Source organism: Calidris pugnax, unplaced genomic scaffold (assembly GCF_001431845.1).
Source record: "Calidris pugnax isolate Ruff unplaced genomic scaffold, ASM143184v1 scaffold34, whole genome shotgun sequence".
Lineage (NCBI taxonomy): Eukaryota > Metazoa > Chordata > Aves > Charadriiformes > Scolopacidae > Calidris > Calidris pugnax.
In genome coordinates this window covers 506,143-518,853 of record NW_015090771.1, presented here as the reverse complement: position 1 = coordinate 518,853, position 12,711 = coordinate 506,143, and the positions used below count along the sequence as shown (strand labels likewise).

The 12,711-nt window shown below is 42.3% G+C and overlaps 1 protein-coding gene across 3 annotated transcripts in view; it reads left to right on the top strand.

Moving 5' to 3' along the window:
• The window catches only part of UNC5C (unc-5 netrin receptor C), a 267,227-nt gene that overhangs the window by 58,678 nt on the left and 195,838 nt on the right, over positions 1-12,711 (top strand). The gene's annotated exons all lie outside the window — the stretch shown is intronic.

The window sequence follows — 12,711 nt, the reverse complement described above, 5'->3', positions numbered from 1 at the left end:
AGCGGTACCCGCTTGCCACTCTTAAATCTCCAAGTGTGTGATCTTGTCTCTGTTAGTTGTTTGTTTTGGCCAGGCTCCAAGGGATTTGTACTACAGGCTGTTTTGTCACTGCAGTTGACATAACTCGCAGTTTTTCCCTTTGGTTTTTCACTAGAGAGAATCGTATTTGTTGTACTGCGCGGAATAACTTCATCTCGCTGTTTGTAGTTTCATGTCATGTTGTGTTGATGTGTGATGAAGGCATGTCCTGTCATGATTTTATGTCATTATATGACAAGACACCTTCCTCATAAATTAACACAATTTGATTAAGTTGCAGCATGGGGTCAAGTTATTCCGTTGCAAAGTTTCAGGAGTCCTGGAGAACCAAACTAGTTCAGAACAATAACAAAGCTTCAGGCTAAGCTTGTTAAATGTGAGATGCTCCCTATAAAATCAGGATTGTCCCATGCAAAGTTTCAGGAGTCCTGGAGAACCAAACTAGTTCAGAACAATAACAAAGCTTCAGGCTAAGCTTGTGGGATGTGAGATGCTCCCTATAAAATCAGGATCAGAACTTCTTTGTAGACAACCTTTGCATCATATCCCAGCCTGAGGCTGTTACTAAAACTGTTCCTGAATTGGCCAGTAAGCATGGGTGGATGAAATACGTGTGGTTTAGACATCTGTTCCTCCAAAGACAACATTGGCATGTTTCTGCACCTGCTGGTTTCCAGGTGACTTGAATGAAAGGGTTCCCCAAATGTCTGTACTTCTTAGTCCCTAAATCCATTACATAGCGGTACGATGTATTGTAGCAGATGTGTGGATGTCTGAAGGGATGACAGCCTGTAAGTTCAGGATGTGCACCCAGTGCACCGTTGATTCATGGAGGTCCATAAATCAGGACGTTTATGTGTAGCAACCTGCTGCATAAAGAGTGGCACTTAGGTGTGAGCAGAGAACATTACCTGGCAGTAAAAAATAGAGCTATGCCTATTTTATAATAAATCATAATTAATTGGCTATGTCCTCAATAAAATGTGCCAACCTCTCTGAAGTCATGTGTGAACCGTGTACAATTATAGACAAATGCCTGCAGGAAGGGTCGGATGTGTTTCACATGCCCTGAGAAGCCCAGTTACTTAGCACCAGACTTGAGAGCTAAGTCTGTATCTCAGGGGTCACCAAATTCAACTCCCTTATGTTAATGTTATCACCTACTGACTTGATTTATTTGTTGAGGTAATTGCATATGTTATTACTCAATTACTGTAGAATTTATATTATAATTCACTCATCTATAAATTCCAGGCCAAATTGGACTGCATATCAGATAATCTTGGTATTCGTTATATATACAGAAAGAAATAGTTGAATCACGTTTTTACGTATGATGATTTCTATCAGCAGTCATCAGCTTCCTTTCTGCAGGCTGGAGAAAGAGTAATATTGCATTCTTTCTTAAAAATACATGCTTTTGAGTTAGATTCTATATGTGAGTATGGAAGGTTTTTGAGAATCTTGTAACTTTTTCAAATATTGAGTATTTTTTTTTGTAGGTAACAGAAATGAGCTGAAAGTATAAAATTACCAAAAGGCCTCCCCAAGTTTTCCTTCTTGCCAGTCATTCATCACTTTACAGCATGTAAAACTCTGGAGCTTTTTTTATCCAGCTTTGTGCTGACTCCATAACATCAATAACTCCTTGTATCTTCAATACAATCTATGGATAAGAAGACAAATCAAGTCTAGCTTCTTCGTGATTTATTGTAAGAAGGTTAGCTATTAGGTGTTTGATCGCGGGCCAGCAGAAAGCCCTTACACTTTAACTATCCCTTCCTAGTAAATAATTTTTCTCATATCATTCAACCAGTAGATGGTAAAAAGTGAGCTCTCTGGTACAAGCTGACATAGCTGTTGAATGGTTAAAATTGCCTCTTGCATTTTGGCTTTTACTACGTTTTAAACAATGGACGTCACATTTATTCCCTCCTTAAACAAATGGTGCAATGAAGTAACCTATTCTATGTGACTTAAAAGCAACCATGAGAGAGTTTAGCATTTAGGAGCTGACAAGCTCACTTGGGGATTGAGATGAATCACAGCTACTGGGTGTTATATGGTAATGTTACCTCTTTGCACTGATCTGCAGCTCAGAGGTGATGCTCGGGGATGCACTGCCATCTCATCCCTTGGGCACTCTGTGGCACATTCACTCCTTCCTCTGTCTATGGTGGAAACCCACCTTCATCTCCCTGCCTCTCAGAAGAACGATGAAAGAAAAAGAGAAAGGGTCCAGTCCTGTGAAGTGCTACGTATTCCCCAAAATCTTGCATTCTCTCAGCTCCCCAGTGGTTAAGGTCCTCAGGTTTGTCCATTCTGCATTAGGCACGGCAGCATGGGGAATTGCACATGCTCATTTCTGTTTGGCTTGTTCCTGTCCACTAATTGCTCACCATTTCTTTTGTTTTGGTTGCTCCGTGGCAGGCGGAAGGCTGGTGCACTGTATCAGTAAAAAGTAATGCCTGTTACATAAATCAGATAAAGAAAATATCAGTCAATTTCTTATGGGAGCTTATCTGTTTTAAATTACTTTCATATGACAGATGTTGTGTGCTGAGCTAAGAAGAAAGCAAGATGGCAGTACCTCTGGCCATTCTAAGATCTCTTGTGGGAGTTTAATGCTCCTTTTGCAATCGTTGGGAGTTGTCTACTTGGACTGATCATAAGAGAACAGTGAAGTACAGACCATGAAACCAGCAGTGAGAGAAAGTCAGGGTTTTCTTCCTGTGGGCTCAGGCTTAGCAAAGCCAGGCTGGACGGGGCTTTGAGCAACCTGGTCTGGTGGGAGGTGTCCCTGCCCATGGCAGGGGGGTTGGAACTCAATGATCTTTGAGGTCCCTTTCAACCCAAACCATTCTATGATTCTATGGTGTAACTGTGTGCAGCTCACTGATGGTCACAGGTTGCTCCTGAAATAAACTGTGCTTGAGGTAGGCTAAAGACGTACTCCCAGCATTTCGGTTGTAAGAGAGAGAAATATGTTTGGGCTTTTTTTTGCCTTTATTTGGCAAAGGTTGGTTTGTTTTTTTTTTTTAAGAAAGTGGCAGGATGGAAAGCATTTCCATATGCTGCAGCATGGAAAATTCGAAATGAAAAGCTTGATACTGGTGAATTATTATCATTTGCAGTTTATACTAGAATAGCCAACATGCTGTAGGATCTATCCAGAGCTGTCAGGAAGGCATGATTCCTCCACTGCAGAGCTCCCCAAATCAGTATAGGCACAGAGAAGAAGACACAGGCCAGAGGAGATAAAAAGTATTAAAATGGAAGTCGAGCCTGCTTGCTGTAATATGGCACAATTGTTTCTTAAGGGTATTTCATGAGTAATGAAGCTAAACAGCTTAGTTTCATTATCCAAGCTGAGATAAATGCATGGGGAATACATTTCAATACATCATCTAAGCCTCCATGTGATTTAAGTCTCCAGTCAAGTCACGGTCTATTCAACACAACACTACGTTTGTAGGACTTGGACTTTTAAACACAATTAAAACTTCAGTTCCCAAAAGTACGTGGAGTCTAAATTTTTGTAAAGGATTGAGTGATTGCACAAATAAAGATGTTTCTCCAAGTAATTAGTTTGGGATTGCTACAGGCCATCATATCTTTGGCATGTCCCACCTTGCGGACTGTGCAGAGCTGGGGTGCTCTCGCTGTGCTCAGAGCTCGGACAAGGGAGGAAGAGGCAAACTGGAGGGTTACTGGAGTCACTGGGCTGGCAATACCGAACAGTTGGCTCCTGGGGGTGAAAATAAGAACATTTTCTGGCTTGTTGTATGGAGAAGGGCCCTGTCTCTCCAAGGGTGTCCTGAAAACTGAACAGGATGGGGGACAGAGCTGGGAAATCAAGTTGCTCATGTAGCTACAGGTCTGCAGAAATAGCAACCTGTGTGATGTGTTCCCAAACTCGGGCACACGCACCAAGTCATTACTTTGTGAGGGAAACCAATACTGAATACATCTCTTAAGGAATTGTGACTTAACAGCACATCTTATGGAGTATAAACTCCATCGCTTTAAAATTTTTTTTAGCTACAATGATCTTAGAATGGTTAAAAAAAAGCAGTTAAGAAATGTAAGATGACACGAAGAGAGCAGAGTCCTTGGCTGGCCTCTGCCTGCCTCTTTCCAGCAGGGCTCTGGTCAAGGACTCGGCCTGTGGTGTTTATCTTGGTAATGTCCCTTTGCCCATCTCATGTTCTTCAACTCGAGTACCTCGCTCCAAACTATCATTTCTGTTTCCTCCTGTGCAGTGTGTGCACAAGAGTGAACAGGAAAGCTCCCGTGAACCAAATCTGTTCCTACAAGAAGACAGTGGGGAAACACTCACCGATATCCATGGAAGTGAGATTTGCCTTCACTTTCTGGATAGATTACATTATCCAGAAAGTAAAACTTTCCATTTCGAGTTCTTTGATAAGCCTGTACTCATTACTGCTCATTGATAAGCATCATGCTGTTCTTCAAGCAGTGAGTAGAAAGCAGAAGATGCTGTCAGTGTGTAAGATCAAGAGATAGAGGAGACATCATAAGGATATCTGTCTGGCTCATTTGCTGGCGTGCCCTTCTATGATCTCAAAAATCTGCCGCGACTCCGCGCTCTGTGGAAAAGCCGTGATATGCAAAACAAACACAATGCTGGCGATGCAACATTAAGCAACTGATGATGTTAAGGAATGTACTAATACTCATGTTTGAGGCCGTCTGGTCTGGTTTAGCCCTTCTGAGCATCTTCAATTGATGAATACACAATGAAGTGCTCTCGGATCAGTGTCTTCATGTTATTGTTACTACATTCTCTGAAATTAATATTTTCTCATTTATATTTCTCCTGCCTCTCCCTTCTTCGTATGTATGAATGTGTGTATGCAATGTATATACATTTTGAAAGAGAATTTTATATTTCATCTCTCTTGGGAAAATTCTTTTCTCTGAAGACACCTGGTTTTCCCTAATGTGGGCTAGTGGCAGTGAGTTAATGAATTTTTGCTTCTTTCCGCAAAAACTTTCACCAGAGACACTTCAGTAATAGGATAGTACTGAATGTAAGTTGAATATAAATTTTACACAGTTGAAATGCCTGCTTTGATGGAAGGGGGCAGAATTACGAATGTGAGATATTCCAAACTGTTTTGAGATGGCTGGATTCATTTGAAATACAGCATTGGTGCAGAGAAACAGCCTGGGGGTGGATAGAATTTGTTTACCTACTGACACAGTCCTTCCATAGTTGGTTGTCTGTGCAGAAATTTGCCCATGCAGAACTGTATGCACTGGGGAGGCAGGTTCATTTTAGACCTTTCAACTGATTTTCTCTAGAGAATCTAGCTTGTCAAAAGAAAATAATTAAAAGAAAAGGAGAAGAAAATGTTGCACTGCTCCAAAAGAAAGCAAGCTCAAGATTCATTTAAGCCTTTAAAATGTTTCAATGCTTCAGTTTTCCTGCAGTGTCCCACTGCAATCCTGCATCACTCAGAAGAAATATTTGGTATTTTTCATTCTGGTATTGTGGAGTTAGGCAAGGGACCCAGTGTAAGAGGCAGAATCCATACTGGCGCGCTGTGGTGCTGTTTCTCCCTTGGTTTGTTATTCCCTACGTCCTGCTGAAAGCCCGTTGAAATGGTGCTGCTGCACAGGCTCCTAAATTAAAGAGCTCTTCCCTCTCTCTTACCTCCCACCCTCACCCACACACCCTGCTGGGGCCCTGGGGTAAAAGGGAAGAGAACGCGAGTTTTCCTGTGACAGCATTGTTTATAATGATGTATTATTTCTATTACTGCCGTCCTTAGAGACTGCATTTAAAGATCGGGGCTTAATTGCACTAGGAGCATTGCAAACATGTGGTGGAAAAAAGCAGGCGTCATCCCAAAAGACACTTGTTAATGAACTGCCCTCGCTGGCCACCAGTTGCACAGGTGTGTGAGGAGGTTATAGGGGAGGGAAGGTGAAAGATGAAACAGAGGAGCAAATTTGCCAAAACAGCAAATGTATGCGGAAACTAAAGGAGAGTGTCCTTTAGTTTCTTTAGTTTAGTGGGTGTCAGGCATTAAACTAAATCTTACCAGCCTCTGAAGAAGAGTCAAGGCTGAGGAGGGTGGCTGGAGCTGGTGCTCACCAAGAGAGTTAACCAGCCTGGCAATAAAACCCTGGGTAATGATGGCTCTGCAGAGTTACATTTGCTTTGGAATTAACTTTTATAAAAGCATGAAATTTTAAATCTAAACAAGATCTATAACCTCCTATATAAAATAAAGGGTTTTAGTACCTCAGAGAATAATGGACCATATTCTGTATGTTACCGCAGGAGAGATCTTATATTAGGATTGTAGGATCAGAGCTCAGTGAGTAATTCAATATTGGTTATTTCATAAGCTTTGTCTTTGGTGAGCATAAAACACGATTTTCTTGAATTGATTTATTATATGGTTTAGTGGTTTGTTTTTTTTTTTTCCTGTCCAATCTGTTCCTGCCAGACTCATTCTTGGCATTTCCTGGGTCACTAATCAGGGACCAACCCTCTCTGCTACCTCCCATGAGCATGCCCTTACCACCCTGCCTTGCCTTTCTGCTGTGCCAGGACCCACAGCCTCCAGACCGTCCTTCTTCTGGGGCTGGAAACATTGCAGCAGCTCACGGTGTCCCTGTAACCCATCTCTGGGCTCCAGGAGGTGGGAGATACAGGGACAAAAAAGGAGGAAAGCATTAGGGAAGGGCAAAAGATATTTTCTGATGTCTTTCTCCTGTCTCTTCCTTCTGGGAATGGTGGGGCATGAGTTATGTTTAAGGCCAGCGTGGATATAGCTGTTGCCTTCAGCAAAACTGTGCCAAAAAGCAAACTTGTTGGAATTACACTTTTGCTTATTGCTCCCATGAAGCAGCAGCCTCGTGAACCTGGTGATAAATCACAGTCCAAAGCCCACAGTGATGGTGTAGGTGAAGTACAAAAAAAAAAAAAAACAACCTGCAAAAGAGAAAGCGAAGACAATGGAGGAGGCATTGATTTGATTTTGATAGCTGCTAAACAAACTGGGCTGACAAAAACCATTAATGCCCCTTTCAGCCGCCTCCACGGGAGGTCAGCTGCCAAACAAGAGAGGAAATGGCGAGGGTGAGTTATGTGCTGGCTGTAAGACTGATGACTTCTTATGCTTGATGGAGCCAGAGTTGCTTGCTAGTGGATACCCAGGCGTGTCCGAGAGAGGCCTGAGCGTTTGCTTTCCGACAGGGGATCCTGAAGGAGAAGAGATGAAAGAGCTCTGCTTTCAGTGGGCTGGAAAGGGTTGGCTGTGGGAAGTGCCTGAGCTCTGCTGTTGCCCCGGGGAGCCACGCTGGGATCACCTGAAAATGCCCTGGTCCTGCTCAGGGCACTGCCAGCCCCCGTGTGCCACAGGGTGTGCTGAAGGTAGTTCTGGCACAAGGCCTTAGGATGATAGTGTCTCCTTGCTGGGTTTTTTTATGGTGATGTTTAGTGTTAATGGTTTTTTTTTTGAGTGATCAGCCTTCGTTTTCCTAAGCAATGAAATTCAGAGATAATCAAGATACTGCCTGTATCTTGATCACTACTTGTGATAAGTAACCCTAGGAAGTGTGGGGTTGTGGGGAGCAGAGCATGGTGGTAGGACAGGGTGGGTGAATCCTTCTCAGGCAGCAGTGCTTGCAGCGCATTTATTTGTTCATTTTCCCCCTTTTGCTGTTCCTTCACTCCTCCCCACTCCTCCTCCAGGATCAAAATATTCCTGTTTGGGTCTATGTGCATTTATAAACTTACTTTAAGACCATATCTGAGCTCCTTCTTACTCAAAACAGGTTCCACATCAGCCATGATTAGAGACACCATTTGTGTCACTGTTAATCTGTGAAAATTTTCAGCAAATCAGTAAGATACTGCTTTGAGATCATGGGGCCATTCTGTACAAACTCAAGTTGTTTTAATAATTGAGAAAGAGCGAGCAGTGGCACATCGACCATCTCGTTATTGCTAATGGTCAGCCAAGATGACTAGAACAGGATGTTGGCTACGGCACTGCTTCTTTCTTCTGTTTCAACGTTTCTGTGGCTGTCAAGTTGAAAACACAACTAAATTTTGCAATATTCAGCAGACATGAAGTTTAATTACAATGCAGTGAGCTAGCTGAGCTAGTGGTAAAGGGGAGCACAGGTGATGCGCTAAAGGAAGTCTGAAAGAATTATTTTCCCATTCGTTTTAACATGATGTTTCATGTTATGCACCACGGAAAATTGTTGGCCGTTTGTTGTGTGTGAGTGACAGAGTATCTTAAAATACTGTGGATTTTGACAAATCAGAGTCGGCTTGTTTACAAAACAAGCCAGAGACCCAAATTTCAGAAACCCAGTAGCCCTAATCAAAACTTTGCCACTAAAACTCTGATCTACTTTTAAATGCCCAATTTTTTTCCATTTCACGTGGAAAAAAAGACAACCTGCTCAAAGTTACCTGAACAAATTTTCTTTGACCACAGATACCTGATGTAGAAGTCTGTAAACTACTAATAGAGGCAAATTGAGATGGCTGTTTTCCTAGATGTGTTACCAAATAACCTAAGTGAGGGCTTGTGCCTGACGACTCTGCCCGTCCTTGGCAGCAAAGTTGACTTTGAGGGTTTCTGTGTCCTCCCCATCCTTCCTCTGCTCACTATTACCCACTTCACCAGATCCTTCCCTCTTGCCTGTGCCCACACTAGTGTTTGTTTGTGCTGTAGCCTTATTGACACGATCTGAGTTGAGAAAGAAAGCCTTAAAAGAGGTTAAGGGTTGATTCTTTTTACCCGTATTGCTTTTCCAATGTGGTTTATAATAAAACCTCGAAAATTATCAGCACAACTGGCCAAACAGCGAGCTGTTTTCCCCATCCACGAGTGATGGAGACAAGACTCCCTTAAGCTGCGAATGCCAATGATGCCTACTCTAATCTTCCTTCTTTTGATAGCTACATTTATCCTACCACTTGCCACATTATTCTCTTTTCAGTTTCCATCACCTTCCTTAAGCGCCTGATAAGCAAGCAGCTTCTGCATGCATACAGAATTGCTGGCTTCCAGGACTTTTATTTCCATTACTTGCATCAGGACAACACTAATGAGGTATGAAATCATGCTGGCCACGAGACATTTTCTAAGCAAATTCTCCTCCAAAATAAGCAGGCATCTGGGCTTGATGGAGCAGTGGAAGTTGCATGGCGCAAGCTGGGCCTTGGAGAGCCATATGTTGGGAGGCTGGTGGTGACATTTCTGCTTTTCTTCCTTATATGGTTCATTGCTACAGTTTTTTTTGTTTTCTTAATTGCTCTCTGTTGCTGAGTCTCTGTGGACTGTAATGTATCTAAAACAATGTGTGTGATTCAAGGAAGAGCAAGGGTTTGACTGTCTTACTATACATACACATCACAGAATGGTTTGAGTTGGAAGGGACCTTGGAGATCATCGAGTTCCAACCCCCTGCCATGGGCAGGGACACCTCCCACTAGAGCAGGTTGCTCAAAGCCCCATCCAGCCTGGCCTTGAACACCTCCAGGGATGGGGCATCCACAGCTTCTCTGGGCAACCTGTTCCAGTGTCTCACCACCCTCACAGGAAAGAATTTCTTCCTGAGATCTAATCTAAATCTCCCCTCTTCCAATTTAAAACCATTCCCCCTTGTCCTGTCACTGCACTTACGGAATATATGGAATATTATGAACTATGGATTCGAGGAACCTGCTGTCCATTGAACTAAATCCTAAACCAATTGTGAACTTTTGTTCTAACCATGATTTAATATTTCGCAGCAGCAGGTTTGCTGTGTAGTGGGGTAGCACCTAAGGCACTCGCACAAGATGAGGGCTTACTTGGCTGGACTGCTGCATGCACTACAGCCGTTCCAGCAGAGAGGAGCTTGCTTTGTCTGAGCAGGCAAAAAAGCTGGAGAGAAGGCAGTATTTTCATCCTTATTCCGCTGAAGAGGTGGACTGCAAAATTAACAGACTCCTGTAATCTCCCAGGGTCTTCACTGACGTGCTGGTTGAGTCTCCTGAGTCCTGGTGCATCTTCCTCATCACAAATTCTGAACTAATCGATAATGCATTTATTTGCCACCCCGTAATTGCAGTAGTATTTTGTTGTTAAATACCCTGCAGTGTCATTAAAAACTAGGTTATTCAAGAATTGTAACCAATGCGGGCACTTGAGGCATTTCTAAAGGAAATAGTGTGTGAGGCGTTCAATATAACTAACAATAAAAGAAAATATTGGATTACCCAGCGATGCAAATCTGAAATCCTTCCTGGAGAAAGCCTGGCAGTGTCATACCACCATGGTGCGTCCCCTTTACTACTCTGCATAGCACTGTAAAATGGATGCAAAATGAAGCACAAGATTAAAAAGCATATAACAGACCTGGAATACCTTGATCCGACACCAAGGGTGAGAACGTGCCCCCATTGCCTCTGGCACCCTGAAATGAAGCAGGACGGCACAGAAGGGGACATCCAGAATGGGAAACTGCATCTTTGAAATTCCAAATTCAGCATTAAAGAAGAATGAAACCTGGCTGAGCAGGCTGGTGGTCCACTGAGGTGATCACCTGCAGCCGCGTTTTCAAACAAAAGCTCTGAGGAAAGCCACAGGGTCACCAACAAAGGGGCAGAAAGCTAAATTTCCACCTACCTTTTGGTACCAACGGTGGTAAACTGTGACTCCTGGTCCCAGAGGCAGCCCGCTGCAAGGGACTGATTCTGTGGCTAGAAATGATGTGTTGGGACACTTCAGGCAAAACCAAAAATGTTGCCCCTCCATCATCTTTATAAGGGCAAAAACCATTGCTACTGTATGAAGATCCAAAGCACTGAAGCGAACAAGCTACGCAAAGAAAGATGGTTCAGATTTAGCCAACAAAGGAAATTTCTATAGATAGTTTTCTGAATCCCAGCTGTTAAAAAAAAATATGAATTGAGCTGACATATGGATAACACAGCATTGTTTCTGCTTTCTGGATGGGAACGGTGCTTTTAATTGGGTTTTCAGTACATGTGCTTGCTGTTAGAATTGGGTTTGGATAAACCTGCTGGGAAGTTTGCTTTTAATGTATTGTTTCAGCAACATTCTTGTTTTCTAACATTCTGGTAAGATCGATATTTAAATGCTGTGAAAGCACTCGAGTAATTTTATTTACAATTTTGAATTAACATTTTGGAGATCTGTTCCTCTTTTTTAGTTGCTCTTTTTCCCATTTGGTTATCAATATGCTGGAGATAAAAAAACAAATCCTGTTCATCTCCTATTGATTTTGGGCTAAGTGAGCAATCAGCCCCTGTAACTCTACTCCTCTGCAGGCTCAAATAACATCTGTGGGAGCAGAGATGCCGTAACAGATGTGAACACAAGATATAGATACATGGCTTTTGCAAGGGAAGCATTTAATAGAAACAGGAAAAATGAAGTGAGGGGAGAGAGTAGTTTGGGGAGGCTACCTGAATTATCTGCGCTCTTGAAAGTGATAGTAACTGAAAACATCATTTCTCTCTAAACCAGCGGGGGGTATTCCTCTACATCCAAAACTGGAGCAGAGTATATGACACAATTAGTGCAAATATATGACAACATTACAGAGCATAAGCCTATAATATATATATATTTTTAATTTTGCAACAACGGAAGAGGCCAAATACCATTATCTATTACATTAATGAGATAGATTGCTACTTTTAATGGAGCCTCTGTGCTCTGCCCTGCACTGTATGCAGATTTGCTAGTTAATAAGCCTGAACGGTGTTTCTGTTCATGGAAAATGAATCTGAAACGTTTGTCAGATTATCTGTTTGGCATGCCTGACTGGTGTCTGGAGTGGCACTTTGCTAATGTGCTATTACTCAGTGTCATTAACCCGCAGAAGTGATTGAAAGGTGAATTTATATTTGCATCGCGCTGCTCAGAACAGGCGGTGCTTTAGATTAATCTGGTGCCCTGTGAAATGGTGCTGCACGGGATAAAACGAGCTGTGCGTCTCAGAAAGCACACACCCCTCACTCTGGGGAGGTTTGGTTTTTTTTTTTTTGCTAAAGGAGTGCCCCGTTGTGATTATGGTTAAAACGTGGTCACAAAGTTGCTCGTGCGAATGTTTGTTTGTTAGCTGTCTGTTCAACATCATTAGAAATCCAAAGTTTTTATAATTCCTGTGAAAAGCTTCCGATTGCTTTACTCATCAGCGTTAAAAACCACATGAAATATTTTGGCAGCTGCATTATGTATGCGGAGCTTTGAAATCCTACATTAAAAAAAAAAAGGGAGGATTGGTTTGAGAAATGCGTTGCTGATGTGGTTTTTTTTTCTTATTGATCAAGAAAGTGTATCTGTTTGCGTGCAAGTAGATTACTTTCATCCTGCAACGTTTCTCCTTCTCCACTGAAAGTGAATTAGTCTTATTTTCTTTCCATAAGCGGAACCATGATTGTTTGTTTGTTTTGACTTAAATAACTCAAAACAGGTTGGAGACTGCTTAATGCTGTGCATCTCATGATATTTTTACAAACAGTATTCCTTGCAAACAGTATTTAAGGGAGGTTTACCAAGTAAAAGCCACAGTCTTTTCATTTAGGTGGGTTTTGGACCTGAAATGCCGTTTGTTATGACCTGTTCAGATTTGCAAGGAGATACAAACCCACAGAACAAA